General features: G+C 43.7%; 1 protein-coding gene across 1 annotated transcript in view; it reads right to left on the reverse strand.

The window, feature by feature from the left end:
• LOC144587799 (uncharacterized) overlaps positions 1-23,949 on the reverse strand; it is an 887,030-nt gene extending 863,081 nt beyond the window's left edge. Inside the window, exon 1 of the mRNA XM_078389114.1 lies at positions 23,056-23,949. The gene's annotated coding sequence lies outside the window, so the exon portion shown is untranslated. The remainder of the gene's footprint in view (positions 1-23,055) is intronic.
• Between the last annotated feature and the right edge of the window lie 1,623 nt (positions 23,950-25,572).

Genomic DNA, 25,572 nt, shown 5'->3' on the forward strand with positions numbered 1-25,572 from the left:
CCAGATCATGTAGACATATGTCAGGGCTGCACCATGGGTAAGAGGTAAGGATGAACCAGGAATCAGCAGGCAGGCATACAGAATGAACTGGGAGTCATCTACACCAAACAGCAAACCAGAAAGAGAACGGAAGGCCATGAGGGAAGACCAGTGAAGAACCAGCTGTCTCTTTCTTCATGCCAAGACACAGTGCAACAGGAAGCTCTCTTATATTCCTTCCTGTTCAGGAGGAACCAGTGAGCAGCCTATATGGGCAGAATCAATCCACAGTGGAAAGCTTCCTGGGTGAGAGGGTACAGTCATGAAGATCACCGCATGGTCAATAATTCCTGACAATGCTTGGGGGGGGCAACAGTTGAGTCATGCAACCCCTCCACCCCATTGCTCTAATTGGATTATGTGATGGATTGATGTGGGATATGTGAGACAAAAGGCCTGTTGCCACAGTTCTTGTGAGTTGTTGTCATTTTGCTACCATGTGCTTCTCCAGATCATCAAAAGCTTCCCTTGGAAGCTGTCTCAGGCTTCTGTTTCCTCTAGCTAATTGCTGCCTACTGGAACACTTAGCAGCCTTCTAAGGTCTCAGCTGCAACACTTTAGAGGTTGAATAGGTTTCTTCTGTAATTTTTTTCACTGTGGTTTCTATCAGAATGTTTGTTTGTTTGTTTGTTTGTTTGTTTGTTTGTTTGTTTGTTTATTTATTTATTTATTTATTTATTTATTTATTTATTTTATATCCCGCCTATCTAGTCATGTTGTTATGAGCCATCAAGTTACTTCTAATAGACACTCTATGAATTGCTGACCTCCTGTCATTAGCAGCCCTGTTTAAGAATTGCGAACTCAAGGCCACTTGTCCTTTGCTGATTCAATCCATCTCATATTTAGTTACTCTCTTTTTAAATAGCTTTTAACTTCTCTCAGCAGTATTATTTTGCTCAGGGAGCCATGCCACCTCATGATGCGCCAAAGATATGATAGCCTCAGTTTACTAATTTTTTGCTTCCAGAGATACTTTGAGTTTGATTTGATAGGATCCACTTACTTGTCTTTCTGATGGTCCATGATATCCATGAAGCTCTGCTCCAATACCACCTTTTGAATGAATCAATTTTTTCCCCAGTGTCAGCTTTCTTCATTGTCCATACATGGACACCATCCATACACTGTCATATCCATACAAAGTAATCAGGCATTGTATGAATGATTCTGAGCTTGATCTCCAATGATACATCCTTGGAGATCTTTTCTAGTTCCTTCAGAGCTACCCTTCCAAATGTCAGTCTTCTTTTGATATCTTGGTTACAGTCTCCATTGAAGGTTACATACAAGGTTACAGTCTCCATTGAGACTGTTGATGAAACCAAGGTATACCTAATTTTTAACAACTACACTGTCTTTACTGTCAGCATTAAAATAATGCGATTCTTCTGTGTTCATGTATTTGTCAACATGTTTGTCTTCTTAGTGAAGATATTATCTGTTCTCCTCCAGTTTTAGTTCCAGGCTGATCCAAGGAGACATTTTTAATCTCAAGTAGAGAGAGAGAGTAAAGATTTGTGTTACTGAATATGTTGCAACACTTTTAAATGTTACTACATCACAGTTTATTGATTGTTAGTTTCTGTCTTGTATGTGGGAACACTGAATGAGAGTGAAAAAGAATTGTGAAGTTTTATTTTCCATATTTTCTTTGTTTGTGTGTGTGTGTGTGTGTGTGTGTGTGTGTGTGTCTTTTTTGCTGTTGTTCAAATGATTCATTGGCTACAACTATACAAGTGAAAACTCACTGCTCAAGATCCCCGGCGGTGCCAGGGATTCAATCTAGGATCATGCCCCTGTGTAGAATATGCTCCACCACCTGACCCACTGCAGATTGAAGAGCAACCTGCAGCATCTCTGCAGTGCATGTTTCTCTTCCCCTACATCAGTGGTTCTTAACCTTTGTTATTTGGATGTTTTTGAACTGCAACTCCCAGAAACCCCAGCCAGCACAGCTGGTGGTGAAGGCTTCTGGGAGTTGCAGTCCAAAACTCCTGAGTAACCCAAGGTTAAGAACCACTGCCCTACATCATACCCTGACACAACAGGCTGGCTGCTTGCCTTTCAGCATGAGCTTGAAAACATTGCTATTTGTTTTTTGGACTGTAATTTCCAGAATTCCCCAGCCACTGGCCATGCTGATTAGGAATTCTGGGATATGTCATCCAAAAGACTAACTTTTCTAACATCTGGCCCAGCTTACCTAACAGCAAAGAATTTACATCCATTTTTTAGAGCACTTCTGTTTTTCACACACTTCCTTGGATTCCACCACATTGATTTTGGATGAGTGTAGTAACTGAAACAGCCCACAGTCCAAAAACAACTGGAAGAGACACTGAGTAATTACTGTTTCCTATTACTGTTGACATTTTTACTACATGTACTGAATGCCCAGTGGCTTACACGAAGATATATTTTAAAGCTTTTGTCCACCCCAGGAGCATCAATGTCAGGCAATTTCACTGTATGAACACCCAAGGTTTTGTACAGAATACTGGTATTTTAGTTCATCATCCTTCTGTTGCTGACTTGATAGATTATCCACGGGTGTAGATCATTCGGGTTTTGCAGACTGCCTCTTGAGCTTTGAGCTTCATTCCCATTGGCCGTGTGTGTGTGTTTGTGTGTGTGTGTGTGTGAGAGAGAGAGAGGGGGGGAGGGGGGAGGGGTTGAGAGAGAGAGCTTATTGGGGCAGCTACTTGCTGGCCTAACTCATCTTTATGCAAATTCAAAAGTCCCTGAAAATGAACCAAACACCATATTGAGGAGAAGAAGAATTAAAAAGGGGGAAAAATCCCACATGTAATGTGCTGATAATTAAACTCCTCTGACAATTACATCATGCACTATCAGGCTTAGCCAGATCCATTACTCATGATCGGTGCCTTGGACAAAACAAAGCTGGTTCACTGGGGACTGTCAGCTGAGCAGATGCTCCTAAAGAAGAAAGCAGCCAAGCAATGTTTATGTAATACAAGAAACCCAGTTATGTGCAGGCGAGATACTGCTTCAGCTGGTGGAGTGTTTGGGCAGGCTATGAAACAGTAGGCTGGGAGGGAGTTGTTAGGGAGGCACCATATTGGCTGTGCCCCGTAGGGATGTCATTCTGCATGTGCCTGTTTTGTTTGTCTGCTGCTACTAAGTGTCTTGCACAAACCTCTCGGATTTTTAAAATAAATAAATTTATAACTCACTCTTCCACAATGCCACCTCCCTTTCTTGAAAAATGGTAGCAGCTTAGCAGATGTTGCGAGAGGAAATGGTAAAGCATGTATTTCTGTTCCTAGATGAGATTTTAAGAAATGGACTTGGTAGTTTATGAATTACCAGGCCCCTTTTAAATCCACTTTACATACTTATATCTAGTTTGCCACCTTCCCATGTAGCTGTACAAATCGGCATCTTTAAAAAAATGGTTGGATGTATATGTACAGAGAGATGCCGACACAGACATAACAGACACTCCAGCTCTCTTTTTACAAAATCAGGAAACAATGCTGTTGTTCAAATGCTGTGGTTTTTGAGACCTTCATACAGGCTGTAATCCAGCAGTGAGCCACAACTAGAAGAAGCTCATAGAATCAGTGGAACTTACAGAGGGGTTGACTCAGCAAACTTTCAATGGACCTACTCTAGTTATGGCTCCCTATAGGATTTCAGCCATCAGGGTTTTGCATATATACATAGTGGAGGGCTTTGTGAATCTTTAAAATGTGTGCATGTTGTCAAAAGCATTTTTTAATAACAAATTTCACGTATAGATTTTTAACTGTTCCTGCATTCAGTTCAAGAGGTGTGGAAACAAGTCAATCCATAAAATAACTGGAACTAGCACACACCCCTAAGTGCAGCAGGCTTCAGCCAAAGATCCTGCATTGCTTACTTTACAGGTGATTGATTCTGGGGTCCAATTACCCATCTGCTCTCTAGCTGTGTGCATTACATGGGTTCCCCCCCCCAATTAGTTATTACATTCATTTCCAATATTAAATATTTGGCTTTAGATAATTGCTTGTTTTAATGATAGTATCATTATTATTTCATGCAGTTTCATTTGTTTCATTTTCTTACTTTGCTTTTGCTTTCCATGGAAGACCAGGTGCTGTTCTGCTGTCTATAATGCCTGTGTTTTTTTTTCCAACCAGACGCTACGTGGTCCTCAGATACTTCACGCTAAAGAATCAGATCCACCTGATTTCCGAAAGAGAAAAGAAAATGGGTTCTCTGCATTATTGCTTACCTAAACATTGCTCAGACTGACTCTGAGATTAAAATCTTAACTATGTTTTATGATGGTGATAGCAGTGAAATGATTATTAGGTTGGTTTTTATCCCACTCTTTTTCACAAGAGCTTATGGAAACTAGACCCTATGTAAAAACATCATCTTCATATCACAAATTTGTTGTTGTTTAGTCTCTAAGTCATGTCTGACTCTTCGTGATCCCATGGACCAGAGCACGCCAGGCCCTCCTGTCTTCCACTACCTACCGGAGTTGTGTCAAAGTCATGTTGGTCGCTTCAATGACACTGTCCAACCATCTCATCCTCTGTCGTCCCCTTCTCCTCCTGCCTTCACACTTTCCCAACATCACGGTCTTTTCCAGGGAGTCTTCTCTTCTCATGAGATGGCCAAAGTACTGAAGCCTCAGTTTCAGGATCTGTCCTTCCAGTGAGCAAATTAGTGATACCTAAAACCACACATTACAACTATTTAAGAAAGTACTTACAAAGTCAAAATAGTCATATGACATCCAGCTTCTGATAGAAGCAGAAGAGTCGAAAGGAGAGGAGATAATATGCTAAAACCCAAGAGAAAGGCAAGAGGTAGCAAAAGATAAGTTGCAGTAAAAGCAGCAAGGCAAGAAAACAATAACAAATACAAATAGATGAAACAGGTCTTATGCCCCTCCCAAAAGGTTATGCAAATGTATGTGTTTTAACTGGAGTGTGAGGGACAGCTCTCTGAGAAGTCCGGGGGCCACCACATACATAAGTATGTGTGGAAGTGAATGGATGGGTATGTGTTAACAGTGAATTCGAGAACCGATCTGAGATGGCCATGCAAGGAGAGCAGAGTTACTGAGAAGGAAAAGTGAGATGTCAGTATAATAAGAGAAATACCATCTATGGCAGCAGCACAAAAAGGTTTGGAGGGGGAGGGAGCCTCAAGAGTATAAAAATGTCCTGCAATTGCCACATGAGAACTGAACACACTATATTACTAGAAAATGTTGACTTTTTGTTGGAAGGGAAAGCTGGGAAGTGTAGAGAGGGAATGGAATACCCCAAAAAGGGCCATGGCTCACAGTAGGGAAGACTGCAGGAGAACACTCCAAACTGCAGCATTTGGCTGCACATCCCACTTTCATTTCTGCTCACCTACAAATCTTGAAGCAATCCGGGAAAGACAGGGAAATGTCGTGTGCAATAGATGGGAAACCCTTAAAGGAACTGTAAAAGGCAATTATCTGGGAGTAGTTTATGCACAGAGAAGACAGCATTAGATTATCCCGCAAATGCTGAGTCTCTAAGGAGAAAGAATTCACACAGGCCAAACAAACAAACACAAACACAGACACACAAACAAACAAACAGACAAGCCGAGCAAGGGAAAAAAAAACCCAAGGCTTTATGTGTCTCTTTTATGACCTTACAATAGTCTCTCACTGTGTTGCTGTTATTGGAGATTCCGTGTGGAAAGAAACTCTATCAGAGTGTTGAACACTGTTGCTGCAATGTGTTTGGGTTGAAGATTAGACAGATTACAGTGTCCGTATTCTTTCCCAGCTCTCTTTCCCTCCTCCCTGTAACTTCCATCTGACCTGTTCTGGCTGCTGCTATGGGAAGACGAAAGCCAAGCAGTTCCAGAATGAACTGATGATGTTTGTTTTGTAATAAAAGAAAAACTGAAACTTTGACACGCCTTTGACTGTGTGGACCACAGCAAACTATGGCAAGTTCTTTAAGAAACGGGAGTGCCTGTCCACATTATCTATCTCCTGAGGAAACTATATGCGGTACAGGAAGCAACAGTTAGAACTGGATATGGAACAACTGATTGGTTCAAAATTGGGAAAGGAGTACAACAAGGCTGTATATTGTCTCTCTGCTTATTTATCTTATATGCAGAATACATCATGCGAAAGGCGGGACTGGAGGAATCCCAAACTGGAATTAAGATGGCCGGAAGAAATATCAACAACCTCCAATATGCAGATGATAGCACTCTGATGAAAGGGGGAGGAATTAAAGAATCTCTTAATGAGAGTGAAAGAGGAGAGTGCAAAAAACGGTTTGAAGCGCAACATAAAAAAAAAAAAAACTAAGATCATGGCCATTGGTCCAATCACCTCCTGGCAAATAGAAGGGGAAGATATGGAGGCAGTGACAGATTTTACCTTCTTAGGCTCCATGATAACTGCAGATGGAGACAGCAGCCACGAAATTAAAAGACACCTGCTTCTTCGGAGGAAAGCGATGACAAACCTAGACAGCATCTTAAAAAGCAGATACATCGCCTTGCCATAAAGAAGGGTGACCGCTGAAGAATTGATGCTTTTGAATTTTGGTGCGGGAGGAGACTCTTGAGAGTCTCCTGGACTGCAAGGAGATCAAACCTATCCATTTTGAAGGAAATCAACCCTGAGTGCTCACTGGAAGGACAGATCCTGAAGCTGAGGCTTCAATACTTTGGCCATCTCATGAGAAGAGAAGACTCCTTGGAAAAGACCTGATGTTGGGAAAGTGTGAAGGCAAGAGGAGAAGGGGATGACAGAGGACAAGATGGTTGGACAGTGTCATCGAAGCTATCAACATGAATCAGACCAAACTCCAGGAGGCAGTGGAAGACAGGAGGGCCTGGCATGCTCTAGTTCATGGGGTCATGAAGAGTCGGACACAACTTAACAATTAAACAACAACACTTATAACCAATTAATCAAGAGGATCCATATTTCCTAAGTTTTCCTTTGTTGTTGAACAAATGCGCGTGCAAGCACACTCTCGCACACACACACACGCGCGCACACACACACACACACAAACACAAGTTGTGCTTTAGTATTTTTAAGCACAAACACATCATAGTTCCCCCGAAATATGGCAATCTGGTCGGCCCTCTTTGGTTTTTCAGTGAATCTCTAGAGAAGGAGACTAAGGCTGAACTCGGACCCTCTCACCTACTCAGTGACAGACTTACATTTTGAGGGCCCTGAAGTTTGAATTGTTATGGGAGCCCCTTTGCAGCCAGCAATGAGGTGTGGGTAACCACTCTTATCTTCTTCAATGAGGTTGTTCCATGGCAAATCATCACAATTGTTTTTAATGTGGACTAAAATGGCTTCTGTGGCCCCTGAGGAATTAAGGACCCTTCATTAGTTTCACAGTAGATCTGCCCTGCTCATATTCCACTAGCCTTTCCTACCTCTTCTCCACATTCTGAAGAAGATCTGAAGAGCTTCTTCTCTATATGTAGACTGCATTTACACCACACGGGTCCTGCAGTACAACACCACTTTAAGGCTGCATCTTCTGGACTTTTCAGATTTGTAGTTTAGTGAGATACTTCAGATTCTCTGTTATAGTTCACACAATGCACTAGAGCACTTAGCAGCAAATGCTAGCAGAATATCACACTCCCAGGAGATACAAATATGAAGCACGTCACCCCTCGGAACCAGCCCGGTCCACTCACTGGGCTCAGCATTGTTGTCACACCAATTGCAGAAGCAGTCTGGCCAGTGCTTCCCCACTTCCCCCCACGGCCAACGACTCCAGCAAAGAGGTGGGCAGCTGCTGAGCGGTCTGCTGCAGGGAGAAGTGGGAAAATGGGGGCTGGACTACTTGCACAATTGGCTTGACAATGGTGCCACATGGAGACCAGTGAGTGGATCAGGCTGGTTCTGGGGCGGGGGGCGGGAATGGGCTGCTGTGGCACTTGTGGTACCACACCTTACTATCTCTGTATCCCCTGGATAGAAGTACAAGCCCATGTCTAATATAGATACACGTGGATCTCTGCACAGTGCAAAGCCTGGTCATGAAGGATTCCACATTACATGGAAACCCTACGTTTACCGGGCAGGTCCTTTGCTTCAGATCTTTTCCTTCAGTATCTGAATGGTGAGCATAAGACTAGTTGTGACTACATTGACAGATCCTTTGGGATTTGCTCCACAGTTAGCATGGGTGAATTCAAAGTCTTTTTTTTCCCAATGATTGCAAGACACCACGGCCAATTGGGAATCAGCTTGGCCTATTCTGCTTCTGATTTAGAGATTTTCTTGTGCTGCTGGGGGTTTCTACTTTTTTTAAAAACTGAAACTATTGAAACTGTGATTTCTATGTTTGATCAATTGTTTTGCCATAAAAAATGATGTAAGTCACGACTCTTGATGGTGTTATGGTGACATATTAAGCTGGGGCATGTTATTTTGGACAGCACTTGCCCACTGGTGAGTTTTACACTGGATCACCTTATCACTGCACTGATATATTAATCTTGCACTAGATCACATCAGCATGTGGGGGGGGGGGGAGAAAAGGAGGGCTGGGGATTGCCAGGTGGGTGGTATCAAAGGAATGGAGGCTGTGGGCTGTGGCCATGTATCTCATCGACTTGAGGGCCAGCGTGGACACTGGTGCCAAAACAATCCGTAGTGTGATCCCCTAAACTGAATACAACCATAAAAGAGACTTTGGTCAAACCACAGTATAGTCGCACCAAATGTAATCACACATGTAGGACAAAGGTTTGATTGCCTGAAAGTAGAAGTATTCTGCTGTGACGTAATTAATTGGCAAGAAAAAATAACAAATCAAAAAATAGTTCCTAGTGAAACTTTATTATTATCCTCTCTATTCACCAGAGGAAATGAAAAATTATCAAATAAAGAATTGGTGACAACTCTTATAGGGGCTGTGTGGAACAAAATTGCCCAATGCTGGAAAAATGCTCAGGACTAGAGACGGGGACAAATTTAAAAAATGGCAATTCGTTTTGATCCGTTATTCATCTGTCAATTCATCTGCATTTTAAGTGGCTATAACACTGGCCCCCGATGACCTAGAGACATCAAAAGTGCAGGGAAGCTTCCTCAGATGCATTTCTACAACTCCTGAATGTTTGGTGAACATTGGATCATGGACCACCACGTTATATAGTCACAAAGAGGACACTCCCAGGAAAGCTCCCCCCAGGTACTTAGAGAATCCAGAGTCACAATGGAGCTTCCTATGTCTTTCTCCAACAGACCTGCTGGTCTGACTTGATCCAGCAGGGAGGCAGGCAGGTACGACATGGTTGGAACTTGGCCCGAGGAGGCGACTGGAATCGGCAGTTGGAGTTCTGACTGTAGGCAGGTCTCTCTTTTTTTCAGGAGGACTGGAGGGTGGGCAGGTGGGCGGGCAGGCGGGCACAAGCAGGCAGGCAGTGTTAAGGGAGAGACTGTCATTGGAATTCTAACTCTTTGGGTTCAGTGAGAGGAAGCCCAACAAGAGAAGGTTCACCTTGATGAATGACAGTCTCTCCACAGTAATAGGATACAAATGCGAGCGGCGTGGTTGGAGTATGTCTCCGGCATGGAAAAACACACACTTGCTCTGGATGCTGGTGGGGGAAATGGAAAGGAGGTCCATGGCCACATTGGACAACTCCGGCCATATGACTAGTTTCCTAGTCCAGTAATGGAGGGGATCTGACTGGTGGGGCTGAGGGGGCTCAGCCAGATATTCCCGAACCATTATCTCTGCCAAATCCTCCTCAGCCGGCTGTCTTTCCTCTGAGGCAAATGCCAAGGTCACCACAGAGCTCCAGAAATGTTGGTAAAAATGCCCTTAAGAGCCAGCAGAGAACTGCCGTCAAAGAGCATGGAAATGAGGAGTTCTAAAATCCATGTTTGGATGACACCTTTAGTAGTCGAACCAAAAGGTTGAAAGAATTTAGGTTCTTCATCTCATGCACTCATTGTCACTTTTGTGTTGGCTTTTAAAGATGTTGCCCTAATACGTACTTGGGTGACTTTCTGATGGCTTTGTGAACTACCTTTGCTTTTTCTTTGACGTGATCCTTATTTCCTATGAATTTCATGATTCTCATTCTTTCCACTGATGTCTTATTTACTCTAATATGGAGAGAAAAATAACCTAGAACTCCAACATGTATGGATATCAGTTTTGGCACCTTCCAGATTCATGCCTCATGCTGGTTCTTTCTGCTGAATTCAGGAAGACATTTGGGGAGGTGGCTGAATTCTTAGCAAAAATTAACCAAACAGAATTTGCAGCTATCAGTGCTTTTCAGTAATTTGCACTGATCAAAGCTTAGGTACAACATGAAGATGATCACGGTTACATCTTTGTTCAATATAGATGCTGAAGACGACGGGGCTGTCAGATAAAAAGAGATGACAACCTTAATTTAGCACCACATGCATTGTCGAACACACAGAGATTGAATGGCAGGCTTTAAAAAGCTCAGCACTCAAGGCCCTTTGCCTGAATGAGTGAATAAAAGAATACGGTACATCAATTCCACTTTCTTCCAAATTTGCTATTATTAAACCTCCTGTTCTTTTTCAAATGCATGGAGAATTTTGCAAATTTTGTTAAATCCTTATAAAACAATGACAACAATATAGTGTCCCTATAGAGGTTCCTGAGAGGACATACGGGAAGGTTCTCACACCTGAATACAGTGAAAATTTCCCAGTACTCTAGCTATCCTGCGGGAGAAGCTGAGGCTTACATTCCTAACAGGACCCATACCAGAGAAGATCAGTCTTCTCTAACAACAATGCACTTGCCTTCCTTTCCCCGGTGAGACAGCTAAGCCAACTGTAAGGGACTGTATGGCAAATTATTTATTACTGCTTCTAAGATCACGCAGTACAGTACAGAATATAGTAACAGAATCTCTAGACCTAATAAATACCTGCTTTTGTCAGAATGGTTCCAATCACCAGCTCTACTGACGTTACTTCCAACTGGATGAGAATAGCATGCATTGATACAAACTGCAATTTCTATGCAAGCAACTTATCCCTTCAGGGAGGGAAGCAAGTGTTAAGCACTGTACTTTGCAAAGGCTTGCATTCATGCGAAAGAAATGGCAATTAAAGGAATTAAGGTTGCAGCTAAAACTCTGAGCATCATGCTCTTTTTAGAAGCAGTCTACTGTATACAATACTGCTGAGCCAAGATTACTGAATTTCCCTCCCCCACCCTGGCATCCTCTCACTGTTTAGTCTGGTCATGTCTCTCCTTTCTTTGCTCCCCTCCAGTCCTGTGACCCATTTGCCTATGGTGTCACCAGCCATTTGATTGCCTTTGAGCATCTCTAGGATTGGGACTTCTTCAGCAATAACCCTTGGATCCCTCCAACAATTGAGTGAAATGGAAATGTGTACCTCGAAGGCCAAGAAGAAAGACGACAAATGAGGAAGAGGAGGAACATGTGAAGAAAAGCCATGAAACAGCCTGAACACAATAGGTGAATTGCGACAGTGACCAGAAATCACGCAAAAAAAAAAAAAAAAAAGATAGTTTGGGACATTAAAAAAAATGCAGAATAAGGAAAATAGTTTGGTATTACATTGACTGAGAAAACCATAAAAATATAAAACCAAGGTACTTCCCTTTTCTGGTATTTCCTCTTCGTCCATGCATTTTTCATTATATCTTTTTTTCAGGTCAACAGAAGTTTTGCAGAGCATATGACTATGGCTATGTGCATGCATGTAGATGTCTTCAGAAGTTTGTTTATCTGTTCTCCTCTTTCTTCTGCTTATTACTGGGTCTGTCTCAAAATGATCTCTGAATGTTGGATATATTTCCTTCCAAATCCCAGTAATAGAAGCTTGGAACCAACAGCAATAAGCAGATGGTTGGAATATGCCACAGTTGCATACCAAACATGGGCCAACTCTGCCTTCTTTCCTTCATCATGTTCATCATCTAGACTTGCCATCAGTCTGTTAGTGAACATTTAAAGAGAGATATTCTTGTATATGTTCCCGTAATACGTTCCTTTTTCATATAAGAATGTGACTACATGGTCAAATACCCATGGGACTTGCTCCACCTATAAACAGGTAAATTTCATGTATTTTTTACTGACCACATGAAGCAAAGACCAATTCGAACTGGTCCGGCCCCTTTCCCTCCCAAAGTGCCTGGGGCTTCTGAACAATTTGAATAGACTTCCCCATAGGGTTAATTGTGATACTTTCTTGTAAAGGCAGAAGTGTATCTGTAGGTGGTGTTTTGGTGACATGGACAGTGAGGGGATGATGTTCAGGACTGGGTTGGGAATGGAGGCATGATAAAGTAAAGCACCATGATTTGCTGTGAAGCTGCTTTCTTATTTAAAGTTTCAGACTACTATATATCTGACTTTTCTATAAAAGAATAAGATGGAAAGGTACTTCAAAGTCTCAGAATACAGAACACTGAAAATCTGAACAGTAATTCTGCACAACACATCATGATTCACAATTCAGAATGATTCCATATGGGATCACCACTTCCCATCACCCATCTGTTACTCCTTTTCTTTACTTTCAGGTAATACATGAAAATTTTACCTCACTTGTGGTGACATATGGTTTTAAAGTGGTTTAAACTAGATTATGTCATCAGAGTTGAGGTAATTCCTGCATGTATTATTTGAAAGTAGGGAAAGGGAAAAAGACAGGACAGATGAGAAGCAAAAATAAAAGGGTGATAGAAATAGGGTCAGAACTCTGAATACAGTTTTTCAATGACAGTCACATAGAGATGAAAATAACTATTACAATAACCAGTGAAAAGAAATAGAGAACAACAAAGGGGGGGGGAATAAGAGATCTCTTCCAGAAGATCCAAAAATTCAAGGCAAATTTCAGTCTAGAGTAGGAATACTGAATGACCAATACAGAAATACACTATATATCTGACCAGGAGATGCCAAGGAGTGGGGTAACTACAGGACCATTGTTTTAATTTTCCATGCAAGCAGAGTTGTGCTCAAGGTATTGCAACAAAGGTTTTCCCCTTATATGGAGCAAGAAATGCCTGATGTTCAAGATGAATTCTGAAACGAAAGAGGCACTCAAGATCATACTACAATTATCCACTGGCTACTGAATTTCAGTGCTGGACAAGACTCTTGAGAGTCCCCTGTACTGCAAGGAGATCAAACCTATCAGTTCTGAAGGAAATCAACCCTGAGTGCTCACTGGAAGGACAGAACCTGAAGCTGAGGCTCCGATATTTTGGCCATCTCATGAGAAGAGAAGACTCCTTGGAAAAGATCCTGAAATCAGAAGATTTGGAAGGGCAGCATTAAAAGAACTAGAAAAGATCTCCAAATGTAAAGATGTGTCACTGGAGACCAAGGCTGAGATAATCCACTCTCTTGCATTCCTGATCACAATGTATGGGTGTGAAAGTTGAATAGTAAAGAAAGCTGAAAAAAATAAATTTGCTTGAAATATGGTACTGTAGGAGAGTTTTGCAGATACCCTGTACTATGAGAAAGATGAACAAGTAGGTCCTAGATCAAATTAAGCCTGAACTATCTCTAAATGCAAAAACATTGAAGCTGAGGCTGTCTTACTTTGGGCACATAATGAGAAGGCAAGAGTCTCTGGAAAAAGCTTCAAGCACTCTCTTGGCGGTCTACAAGTTAATTATGCAGGCTACACATTGCCCCCCCCCCCAGCAAGTTCGGTACTCATTTTACGGACCTCGGAAGGATAGAAGGCTGAGTCAACCTTGAGCCAGCTACCTGGGATTGAACCTCAGGTTGTGAGCACAGTTTTAGCTGCAGTACAGTACAGTACAGTGGTTTAACCACTGCGCCACGAGGCTCTCAGACAATAATGCTGAGAAAGGTGGAAGACAACAGGAACAAACAGAAGACCAAATATGAGGTGATTTGAGTCTCTAAAGGAAGCCACAGGCTTGAGCTTACAAGAGCTGAGCAGAGCTATTGAGGGCCGGATATTTTGGAGATCTCTCATTCATCCAATTGCCATAAGTCTGCTTTGATTTGATGGGAAGTAAGAAAACAACAGTTCCCTGATATATTCTCTTTTGTTGGCAGCCGAAGGCTGTAACAGAATTGTGCTCAGCCAATATCTGCTGAAATAAATGGATATAATGTAGTCTGATTTTGCCCAGTGGGCACAAAATATAGCATCACATCTTACCCATTGAGAAGCCTAAGGACAGCTGCTGTTTCTCAGCATTGATTTTCCACCAGTAATTTTGAAAGGAAAAAGAAACAACAAAAGAGACTGAGCGGTATGGCAGCCTCACTGGGAATCCCAGTAGGTGGGCCGTGAGGGACCCGTCCCTCCTTACCTTGCTCTGTTCAATTCCAGACTATTTAGGCCAGCTCAGACTTGGGGATGAAGAGGGATTCACAGCACCTCGTGTTCCACACTGGGCGCTGGAAGTACGTATTCGTGCCCCCCCTCCACCCGGCCACCATGGGGCTGCAAGGCTTGTTCATCCCCCCAGCTCTTACTGATCAGGGAGTTGGGATACCCAAAAGAAAAGCCAACGACTTTTGAATTTTCCAAAAGAAACCAGTACACGAGTGGTGTTGATGGGGCGGAAAACACGAGGGTAAAGACACCTTTCCTTACCTGAGCATTTTCAGTCTCAGCCGACATCTCTGACCTTGTCACAGATCTCAGGCATCCCAAAACTACATCTACTTTGATTGCCAATTCAGATCGAGGACCCCTTCCAAGCTACCCCCTGGCTTCCCCCTCTCCCACCACCACACTGGGCGAAGCCGAGAGCAGCTGTTTAATCTTCGGCCCTTCTGTTCTTCCCATGCTCTTTTGTCTCTCCGTGTGTTGCTTACGCTCATCTTACACCTGACACACAATTTACGTGTGCGGTGGAGCAGTGCCAAAGGCCTCCGTGGAATTGGCACACCCTCCTTATCCGTCAGAGTTCCCTGGTGTTCATCTGCTGCGGGGCACTGCTGGCCGTGATGTCATTTACCCCTCTGTTAATCATGAACCCTTCAGATGATGTTCGGCGGCTGGGGGAAGGGGGTGGCGCACACCATTTTCATTTCATTGTTGTTCCTTAATTAAACAGAGAATGATAAATTGTTTGTGTCAATTGTGCAGTCTACAAATGGGCACTTCCTGGTTCATTATCATTATCGTATGACACATGAAAAGAATAAGAAGGGATAGATTAATGGAGCCACACATTGATCACAGACTTGGCTGGGAAGCTCCAGATAGCTCTAATCTGAAAGCCATTCTTAAAATTCTGCATCTGGGCGAATCAGATGAGCAGGAGGTGCTGAGCTATGACGAGGGAGGGGAAAAAAATCCCCTCAAAGACTGTTGTTTGATTGCATCACCAGGGTTTTCAAACTCACACATTACAGAGATTATTGGTTATTGTCATGTTGAAAAAAGGAATAAATAATTAGCAGGCTTTGTGTTTAGGCCAAAAAGGGGGCGGGGTGAGAGGAGAAGACAAGCAAAGGTCTCTGGATCTCCTGAGGAAAACTATGCTGCATTGTAAATAATGCCATATAAAATTAAAAACCTACCCCTCACTTAACCTCTGGGATTTCACACTCAGAATTGTTTGCAGCAGGCTTGGGAAAAAAACAGAACACTAGTGAGAAAGCACCTTTTATGCCATTGAATGCTTTAATTTTTGGGAACCCCAGGATTTGATAATAAGATTTACATGAGGGGATTTCAAACAGCATTTCCATGTAACTTATCTATGCAGCCCATTACACACACTTCTTGCTGAGATGTATATATAGCACAAGGTGTCTATATAGGGATAGGGGTAGGACTCAAGGGTGGCTCATTTACATTACATAAGAACGTATAAGAAGAGCCCTGCTGGATCAGGCCAAGGGCCCATCTAGTCCAGCTCCCTGTATCTCACAGTGGCCCCACCAGATGCCTCTGGCAGCACACGAGACAGCTAGATACCTGTCTGCTGATACTACTCTCCTGCATCTGATATTTTGAGGTACTGTACCTTCCTTTTAAGCCTGGAGATGATACATCCCCATCATGGCTTGTAACCTGCAATGGACTTTTCCTCCAGGAAATCTGTCCAATCTCCTTTTAAAGGCATCTAGGCCAGATGCCATCACCACATCCAATGGCAAGGAGTTACAGAGGCTAACAAAACTCTGGGTTAAGAACTATTTTCTTTTGTCTTTTCTCACTCTCCCAACACTTAATTTGAGTGGGTGTCCCCTGATTCTCATTTTGTGTGAGAGGGAAAAGAGCTTCCCTCTATCCACTTTATCCATCCCCTGCATAATTTTATATGTCTCAATCATGTTCCCCCCGCACACACCTTTTCTCTAGACTAAAGAGCTCCAAACTTTATAGCCTTTCCTCATAAGGGAGGTGCCCCAACCCAGTCATCATTTTAGTTGCTCTCTTCTGCACCTTTTCCAGTTCCACAATGTCTTTTTTGAGGTGTGGCAAGCAGAAATGTATGCAGTACTTCAGGTGTGGCCATTGTACAACAGCATTATAATGTTGGCTGTTTTATTTTCAATCCCCTTTTTAATGATACCTAGCATGGAATTGCCCTTCTTCAATGAGTTGACACTTTCATCAAGCTGTCCACCAGCACACCAAGATCTCTTTCCTGATCCATCACGGACAGCTCAGAACCCATCAGCTGATAAAGTCTTGATTTTTTTTCTCCAGTGTGCATTACTTTACATTTTTATAGTGAAATGCATTTGCCATTTTGCTGCCCCCTTTTTCCCAGTTGGGAGAAATCCTTTTGGAGTTCTTAACAATCCCTTCTGGTCTTCACCACCTGGAAAAGTTTAGTGTCATCTGTAAACTTGGCCGCCTCACCGCTTATCCTTGTCTCCAGGTCCTTTATGAACAGGTTGAAAAGCAGTGGTCCCAGGACAGGTCCCTGGGGCACATTGCTTTTCACCTCTCTTCATTATGAAAATTGCCCTTTAAAACCTCTCTAACTCCACTCATTAACCATGTTGGCACCCTCTTGGACTTAGTTGAGCCCTTCTTTCTTTGCAGTATAGGCTTCCACTTGTCTTCCATTGTTTTAAACAGGCTCCATGCACTCTGGAGACACTTGACTCTTTTTACCTTCCCTTTCAACTTCTTTCTAACTAGTTCATCTGAGGGAAGTCTGTCTTTCTGAAAGCAATGGGTTTTGTGTCAGATTTGCTTGACACTCTCCCCCAACATGCAGGGCGAAAGAGACCGCAGCATTGTAACTATTCCCTAGTGGCTCAGCGATTCACGTCCCTAACCAGGTCCTGAGTACCACACAATATTAAATCCAGAGTCACCTGTCCTCTGGTGGGCTCCATGACAAGTTGCTCCAAGGCACAGTCATCTAGCATGTCAAGAAATCCAATCTCTCTTTCTTGACATTCATGTCAAAGATCCCAGCGACTTCCTGCAAGATGGGCTGAACCTGTGGTTAATGTCTTTGCAGGGTGGGGCATCTGTAGAAATAGGCAGACATCTAAGAAAGAGAGGTCTACAGTAGAGCAAGGTAAACCAAGGGTAGGAGATCCACAGCAAAAGAGCAAGGGCACTCCACAGTACTCACCACAATCAGTAGTCACCACAAACAAACAGGGAGAATCCAAGAAGCATAGTCGTCAGTCCAAAAAGCTGTAAATGATCAGGGAGTCATCAGCATGGTCAGGAACCAGGATACTCAACAGATGAAAGATGGTGTTCAGCAAAAGCATAGCTGCAGGGTAAAGTCATTACAGCATTGTCATCTGCCTTCAACTGGTGACATTTGCATCAGGTGGGGGAGAGGTCCAGCCTCCTCTAATTTGGCTGCAGCGTTTTTCAGCGGGCCAGCCACACCGCTCAGCCTCTTGTGTCCATGGGCTCAATCTACTCCTGGGACCTTAAAGTCTGCAAGTCATCTGTGCATCTTTGAGGTCCCATGGTCTTTGGGATCCAGTAGTACCTCATCCCTTTTGGCTAGTGTTGTCCAAAAAGTAAATTTTCTTCAATATGTATATAACAGATGTACAAAAAAAAGTGAAGTCAAAAGTTTGCATCCAAGTTGATCTTCCTGTCCCTTGTTCAGGGGTTTGTTGGTACTGTATCACTGAGCCTAACAAAATGTTTACATCGATACAAATGATTGTATAGTTTACAAATCATCTGTGCACTCTAATAATCCCAGTGCACAAGCAGTCATGTTGACCTATGGATTGCAGAATATAAAATCTATATCATGGTAATATTCGACCAAGCGTTTCCTCTCTCCCTAAGCTTTTAGGGTCACAACAACCTGTGACAAACCCAGACCTACTGGGATATGTCACACAGTTACACTAAGCTGCCACCAACCATTCCCTATAAGAAGTCACACAGACCAGGGATGGATTTTTAAACAATAAAAAGAATAAGGTTTATTTTAAATACACACAGGAAAATAAAACGATCAGGTGAATAAAATAAAGTAACGTGGCTTATCCTCACTCATACAAGCATACAGTTTGGTTCACCCAGAACCCTTAACTTGAAGCACAGACCCTGAACCTATCAGTTCTGGCTAACCAACAGACACCTGAACCTATCAGGTTGGTACTCTGACACACAGTAGTACCCTGTCTGACACACAGACTCCCACAACAGCTTCTTCTTCCCAGCTGCTGCTTCGTCACCACCCAGTGTCTCACAGTGTCTCCTATCTTCACCACACAGGCATCACATATTTATACAGTACAGCCCCTCCTCCTGATGTCCCGCCTTCCACTCCCCATAGGATGGAACTTTCCCTCCAAACCCATGACAGACAGGTAACATCAGTGCTGTATGTAACACCTCCCCTCTTTATAAGTTGTTTTGTAGGGGGAAAGCTAACGTGCTTTTCACCAAAAAACAACCTGGGTAAAATACACAACAACAGTTATACATACCTTATTATACTTACTCATACTTACATTCTAAGTTAAACATAGCAATTAGGCATTTAAACATTTACCATATACATTACATCAATTTACCTTTATTCATACAAACCAAATTCAAAACAGGTACATTTAACCTTTTGTCATCATTATATACACATAGTCCATGTTCTTTCGCCGTCTTCATTCTTCAGGTCTTCTTGATAAGGCGTCAGCAACACAGTTCACTGACCCTCTGACCACCTTCACTTCAAAGTCATAGTCCTGTAGGTTTAAAGCCCACCTCATAAGTTTGCTATTGTGGGTTTTCATTGTCTTTAACCATTGCAGTGGTGAATGGTCAGTGCACAGAACAAAATGTCTTCCCCAGATGTAAGGCTTGGCCTTCTGGATCGCGTAGACTATGGCCAAACACTCCTTCTCCACGGTTGCCAAATGTCTCTCACCTTTTTGAAGTTTCCTACTCAGGTAGGACACTGGATGCTGGTCACCATTCTCATCCTCCTGGCACAGAACTGCTCCTACCCCGCTGTTAGACGCATCGGTGTAGATGATGAACTCCTGGTCGAAGTCTGGAGCACGCAGCACAGGATAGTTGATTAACGCCTCCTTCAACCTCTGGAACGCCGCCTCACAGTCGCTGGTCCACAGGATGCGGTCATCAGCCTTCTTCCTCGTCAGATCGGTCAGCGGAGCCGCAATCTCGCTAAACCTCGGGATGAACTTTCTGTAGTAGCCCACCAACCCAAGAAATGATTTGACTTTTTTCTTGGTGTTGGGTCTAGGCCAATCACGAACTGCTTCTATTTTGGCCTCCAGGGGTTTTATCATTCCTCCCCCTACCATGTGACCCAAGTATTTTATTTCTGGGCTACCCAGCTGACACTTGCTGGCCTTTACTGTTAGCCCTGCTGCACTTAACCTCTGCAGCACTAACTCCAGGTGTATCAGGTGATCTTCCCAGGTATTACTGAAGATCCCTATGTCGTCAATGTAGGCCACTGTAAAGTCACTGAGCCCTGCCAAGGTCTGGTCCATCAGCCTTTGGAATGTGGCTGGTGCATTTCTGAGACCAAAGCTCAGGACTCGAAACTCATAGAGACCAAAAGGGCTGCAAAAGGCAGTCTTTTCTTGATCCCTGGAATCAATTCTTAATTGCCAATATCCCTTTACCAGGTCCAATGATGAGATGAACCGACAACCCCCTATGGTTTCAATCAGGTTGTCTAGCCTGGGCATTGGGTAGGCATCAGGAGTGGTTACACGGTTTAATTTCCTGTAATCGACACAAAACCTAATGCTCCCATCAGGCTTGTCCACAAGGACTATCGGAGAGGACCAAGGACTAGAAGAGGGGACGATTATGTTCTCCCTCAGCATCTCGTCCAGCTCCTTCCGCACCTTGTCCCTATAGGGTCCCGTTACTCGGTATGGGGATACTGCCTGCGGGGGTGCATCCCCTGTGTGGATCCGATGCATCACTCCCTTCACTATCCCCGGCTTGTTGGAAAACACCTGTTGATATTTACTAAGCAGCATTTTTAGTTCTTGCTGCTGGTCTTGGGTGAGTGCAGGACTGATCTTTACCTCCTCTGGGTTGTATTTTACTTCCCCTCTACCCTCCCAGAAGGGTAACTCAGCTTCCTCACTCTCAGCTGCTTTTATCGCGAATAAAACCCTCTGTTCCCCTCTGTAGTAGGGTTTTAGGGCATTCACATGAACCACCCTCCTTGCTTGGTTCTCCTCCTGCTCTATTAGGTAGTTCAGGTCTGACATCTTGGAAATGACCCTATATGGTCCTGCCCATTTGAGCTGCAGTTTATTCTCTCTGCAGGGCCTAAGCCAAAGCACTTCCTCCCCTGGGTCAAAGTGCCTCTCTCTAGCTTTGTGGTCATACCATGTTTTCTGTCTGACCTTCTGAGCTTGCAGGTTTTCTGCTGCCAGCTCTAGATTTCTCCTTAGGTCATTCATCAAGGTGTCTATGTATGTCACAACGTCTTGTGGGTCATCCTGGGTGACCTGCTCCCAAATTTGTTTGATCAAATCAAGGGGCCCTTTCACCCCTAAGTGTGCAGCAAACATGTCAGAGTGCCCCCTTTGTAAGATCAAGGGGCGATACTTTTCAGGTACCACCAGCTGACTTCTGATCCCATCTCCCCCTTTTGAGATGTTCCTCAGGGTCTCTCTATATAAAATCCCCTCTTTCTCCAGAAATCTCACTGGGGTTTCAGATGTTAGCTGGGCGTCAGTCACCTGTTCAAAACACTTTTGGAGAGTGGCGTCTGCCTTTTGCTCCTGTCCAAATCTGCTGTCTGTGGTTAAGGTTTCCACCACAGCTTCTGAACTCCCCTCTGCTTCCGTCTCTGGCTCATCATTACCCCCCTGAACTGTCCCTGTGGTGGCTTGTGAGCGTGTAATCACTAGCACCCGTTTCACATGTTCAGCCAGGTCATTTCCCACGAGCACGGCTGCCGGCAGAGTCGATGAAATCGCTAGCCTCCAAACTCCCCTCCAGCCTTGAAAGTTGACAGGTACCTCTGCTACTGGCAGAGAGATTACCTGCCCCTCAATCCCTGCCACCTTTATGCTCTCATTTGGGATTATATACTCCCTAGGGATGATATCTGGATGGCACAGGGTTACCTGGGAACACGTGTCCCGCAGCCCCCTATACTGACGGTCAAGTATTCCTACGTCCACCCCTGCTGTCTCAAACAACTGAGAATCTGTTTTTATCAGCAAGCAGCGCTTTACCTCTATAAGAGGACCATTTTCCTCAGCCTGATCAGCCAAGGTAGCTGTTCCAGACTGAGTAGCCATGGCAACAGGCTCCCTCAGTGACACTGAGCCTTGCTCTTTCTGGACACAGAACACAGCTTTTGGCTTGGTCCCACTAGAATTCTGAGGCACCATTCCTTTTAGCTGCTTTAATTTCTCACACTCTGAGATTAGATGACCCTTTCCCTGACAGAAATAACATTTTCTGGTGTATTTTGATTCTCTCTCATCTTGTTTTGGTTTTCCCTCCAAAATCTGAGGTCTTTGTTTCATGTCTGAGGGCTTCCCTTCACCATGGGCCCCTCCCCCTTGCTGGCTTTTCCCTGGTCCCTGAGAGTACTTGCTGTAGGTTTCTTTGGGTTTACCCACAGATTTCCCCTCACCCAAGGGCTTTCTTATTTGGGAAATAAAATCTGCGATCTCTGCGGCTGCTGCCACAGACTTCGGTTTCCTTTCCCTCACCTGGAATTTCAATTCCCCATGCAGGACTGAATAGAACTGTTCCAGCGCTATCAAGTCTTTAAGCTGCTCATAGGTCTCTGTTCCTTCCTGCGATAGCCATTTCTCAAGCAGCCTCACCAATTGGGCCCCCACTTGGGTAAAAGTTTGTTCTGGTTTCTTGGTGAGGGACCTGAATCTTTGTCTCAGCTGCTCTGCATTTATCCCATGTCTGGCAAACACCAGTTTTTTAAACTCTGCAAAATCTTTCATCAGTTCCTCAGGCATCTCGGCATAAACCTCAGCCAGGCTACCACTGATTAAAGATCGCATGATGGTCATCTTCTCAGTTTCCCTCACTGAGAAGTCCACAAACGCTCTTTCCACTAAGGAAAAGAACACCTCGGGACAATCTCCCTTGTGGTACACAGGGAATTTCTTCAGGTCAGCTTTAGACAGTTGGCCTCCCTCAGAATCCCTATTATTATTATTGTTCTGGTTCATCAGTTCCAGTTTTCTTAATTCAAACGCCATTCTTTCTTTTTCCAGAGCAATTTTCTCTCTCTCCCTCTCTAGTTCAAATTGCCTTTGTTTCTCTCTTTCCCTTTCCTCCATTTTTTCCCTCTCTAACCTTTCCTCCACTTCAAATTGCCTCATCCTCAGTTCATGCTGTTGGGCTATGAGCAATTTTCTAAGTTCTGGGTTCTGCTCTCCTGTGCTGTCACCTTGCACTGAGCCAAATTCATCCTCAGAACCTTGGTCAATCTGGGGGTCTTTCACTTCACTCATTTCGGCCATCTGGCTTCGAGTCAAGGGCATAATCCCCCCTCAGAACAGGCTGCTTTAAAAAGTCAAGCCTCAGAATAAAACGACCACTTTTTTCCTTCTTGCCTCAGAACCAGCTCTCCCTAGAGATTGCTGCTGTTCTTCAGCACTAACTTGCAACAGTATCGAGTCAGAGCCTACCCCCCTCTGCTGGGCCTCTCAGCTGGCAGGCTAGATCACTGTTACTACGCAGTTTTGCCTCAGCTTTTTCCCGCCAAAACTAGGCTGCCTCAGAGCACCTTAATCTAAGTCTCCCCAGTTGGCACGTTCTTCTACTAGCGCACCTCCCCGTGAGGTACACCTAGAAGATTACCTACGCGCCTCAGACTGTCCCTGACTAGACCCCCCTTGCTCTGGGCACACTTGCCAAGGCTTTGCTGGACCACTGGACAACTGGACCAGTCGTATCCCACACGCTGGACACCAATCAATGTGACAAACCCAGACCTACTGGGATATGTCACACAGTTACACTAAGCTGCCACCAACCATTCCCTATAAGAAGTCACACAGACCAGGGATGGATTTTTAAACAATAAAAAGAATAAGGTTTATTTTAAATACACACAGGAAAATAAAACGATCAGGTGAATAAAATAAAGTAACGTGGCTTATCCTCACTCATACAAGCATACAGTTTGGTTCACCCAGAACCCTTAACTTGAAGCACAGACCCTGAACCTATCAGTTCTGGCTAACCAACAGACACCTGAACCTATCAGGTTGGTACTCTGACACACAGTAGTACCCTGTCTGACACACAGACTCCCACAACAGCTTCTTCTTCCCAGCTGCTGCTTCGTCACCACCCAGTGTCTCACAGTGTCTCCTATCTTCACCACACAGGCATCACATATTTATACAGTACAGCCCCTCCTCCTGATGTCCCGCCTTCCACTCCCCATAGGATGGAACTTTCCCTCCAAACCCATGACAGACAGGTAACATCAGTATGTAACCTATGCTTGGAGTTACAAAAGGCAATTAAAGGGAAGAGGGAAGATGAAAAAGAAGAGGTAGAAATGCAAACCTAGGTCTTGAAGACCTTCTGTCCCTGTCCTGTCCCTGCCAGCTACAGGCACTTCTCGTTCACTCAGGGATAATATGCACTTATAACTTCTGTGATTTCCAATGTCCTAAGGGAGTAGACAGAGAGAAATCAGTGATTCTCATTCCAATAAAAGTGACACCGAAAAATTGGGACTACATTCTAGTAGCGACTCCATTTCAAAGGCACAGCTCCAGTCGGTCCCCTGTTCAAGCTAAGAAAGTCAAGTGAACTTTCTCAAGGTATCCCTTTTCTCCCTTCTAAACAGCCTGTCAGTCGGATATCATATTTGTGGGAAAGAGTTTGCACACAGCGGTAGGACAGAAAGAATATTGTGTGAGAGAGACCCACGTTGTTTATCTAAGTTGTGATACCTGCTGGTTTTGTGCATAGAAATGTGTCTCTGGGTGGATCAAGGTGACTGGGGATGAGGCAGGAGATTACACGCTTGTAAGTACAAAATCAGGGCAGGGTAACATATGAACTCACTCTCAGCTCTCTCGAATTCATGCTGTGTTCCCTGTCACCCAAGGTGAGTACCTTCCTTCTTTGTTCAAATGATTTTCCTGTCTCCACGTCTTTCAGATAAATGAGACTGCACTCTTTTGAGGGCCTATATAAGGCTGCCATTGGGCCTTAGAAAGCCTTTTCTCACATTGTAAAGTTTATCATTTTATTTATTCATTCTTTAAATTATTTAAAATATCTTGTTGGGGAGGGACAGAAAATATAAATGGGTTTATTTAATAGCTTCTCTTTTCTCCAGACTTTGCTGTTTGTCTCCACATTTCTTCTCTGAGGTAGCCTGGATGTTCTCTTTTTGTTTTCCACCCCCATCCGTTAACATTTTCTTTGAGTCTGGTACAGTCAACTTCAAAACGAGAGTGATCTCAATATTTAGCAGGAAAAATAAAACATGGTGCAGATAAGCGAGTCTTCTAGGAAGCTTTATATTCAAGCTTCATCATAAGTAGTCTTTTTAAAGTGTATGTCAATAATTACTCATTACAGCACTTAGGTTTTACATAGATGAACGCTGTCGATAAATTTAGAGGAGATTTCAGTGCACTGGATAATGACTGGAGGGGCCAAGAGGAAGACAACCACCACTGCATTGATTGGGCTGCCTGATTTTTGAGACACTAGGGAAAGCAGCTTCATTCTCTTCCTGCTATATAAGATTAAGTGCATTGCTTTTCTTTTGCATGTTATTAAAAGATGAACATGTAGTAAAGTCACATGGACATGTAGAGTGTTTATTTCAAGGTACCTCTTGAGGTTGTCAAAAGATCTGGCACTCCTAAATCCTACTGAATTTCACACAAATCTTATAAAGGCAAGGTCATGGTCCCCCCCCCCCTTCTGGTAGGCCAGAACTTGAAATGTGAAAAGAAGTGTGTCCACAGCACACTTCTAGGAGGACACAGGACTGATATGGGGTGGGGGGTCGGGGGGGATGGAATTCTTAGTAATTGTTCTGAAACCTCTGGAATCCCACTAAGACTAACATTGTGTCTCCA

Source organism: Pogona vitticeps, chromosome 1, assembly GCF_051106095.1.
Source record: "Pogona vitticeps strain Pit_001003342236 chromosome 1, PviZW2.1, whole genome shotgun sequence".
NCBI classification, from domain to species: Eukaryota; Metazoa; Chordata; class Lepidosauria; order Squamata; family Agamidae; genus Pogona; species Pogona vitticeps.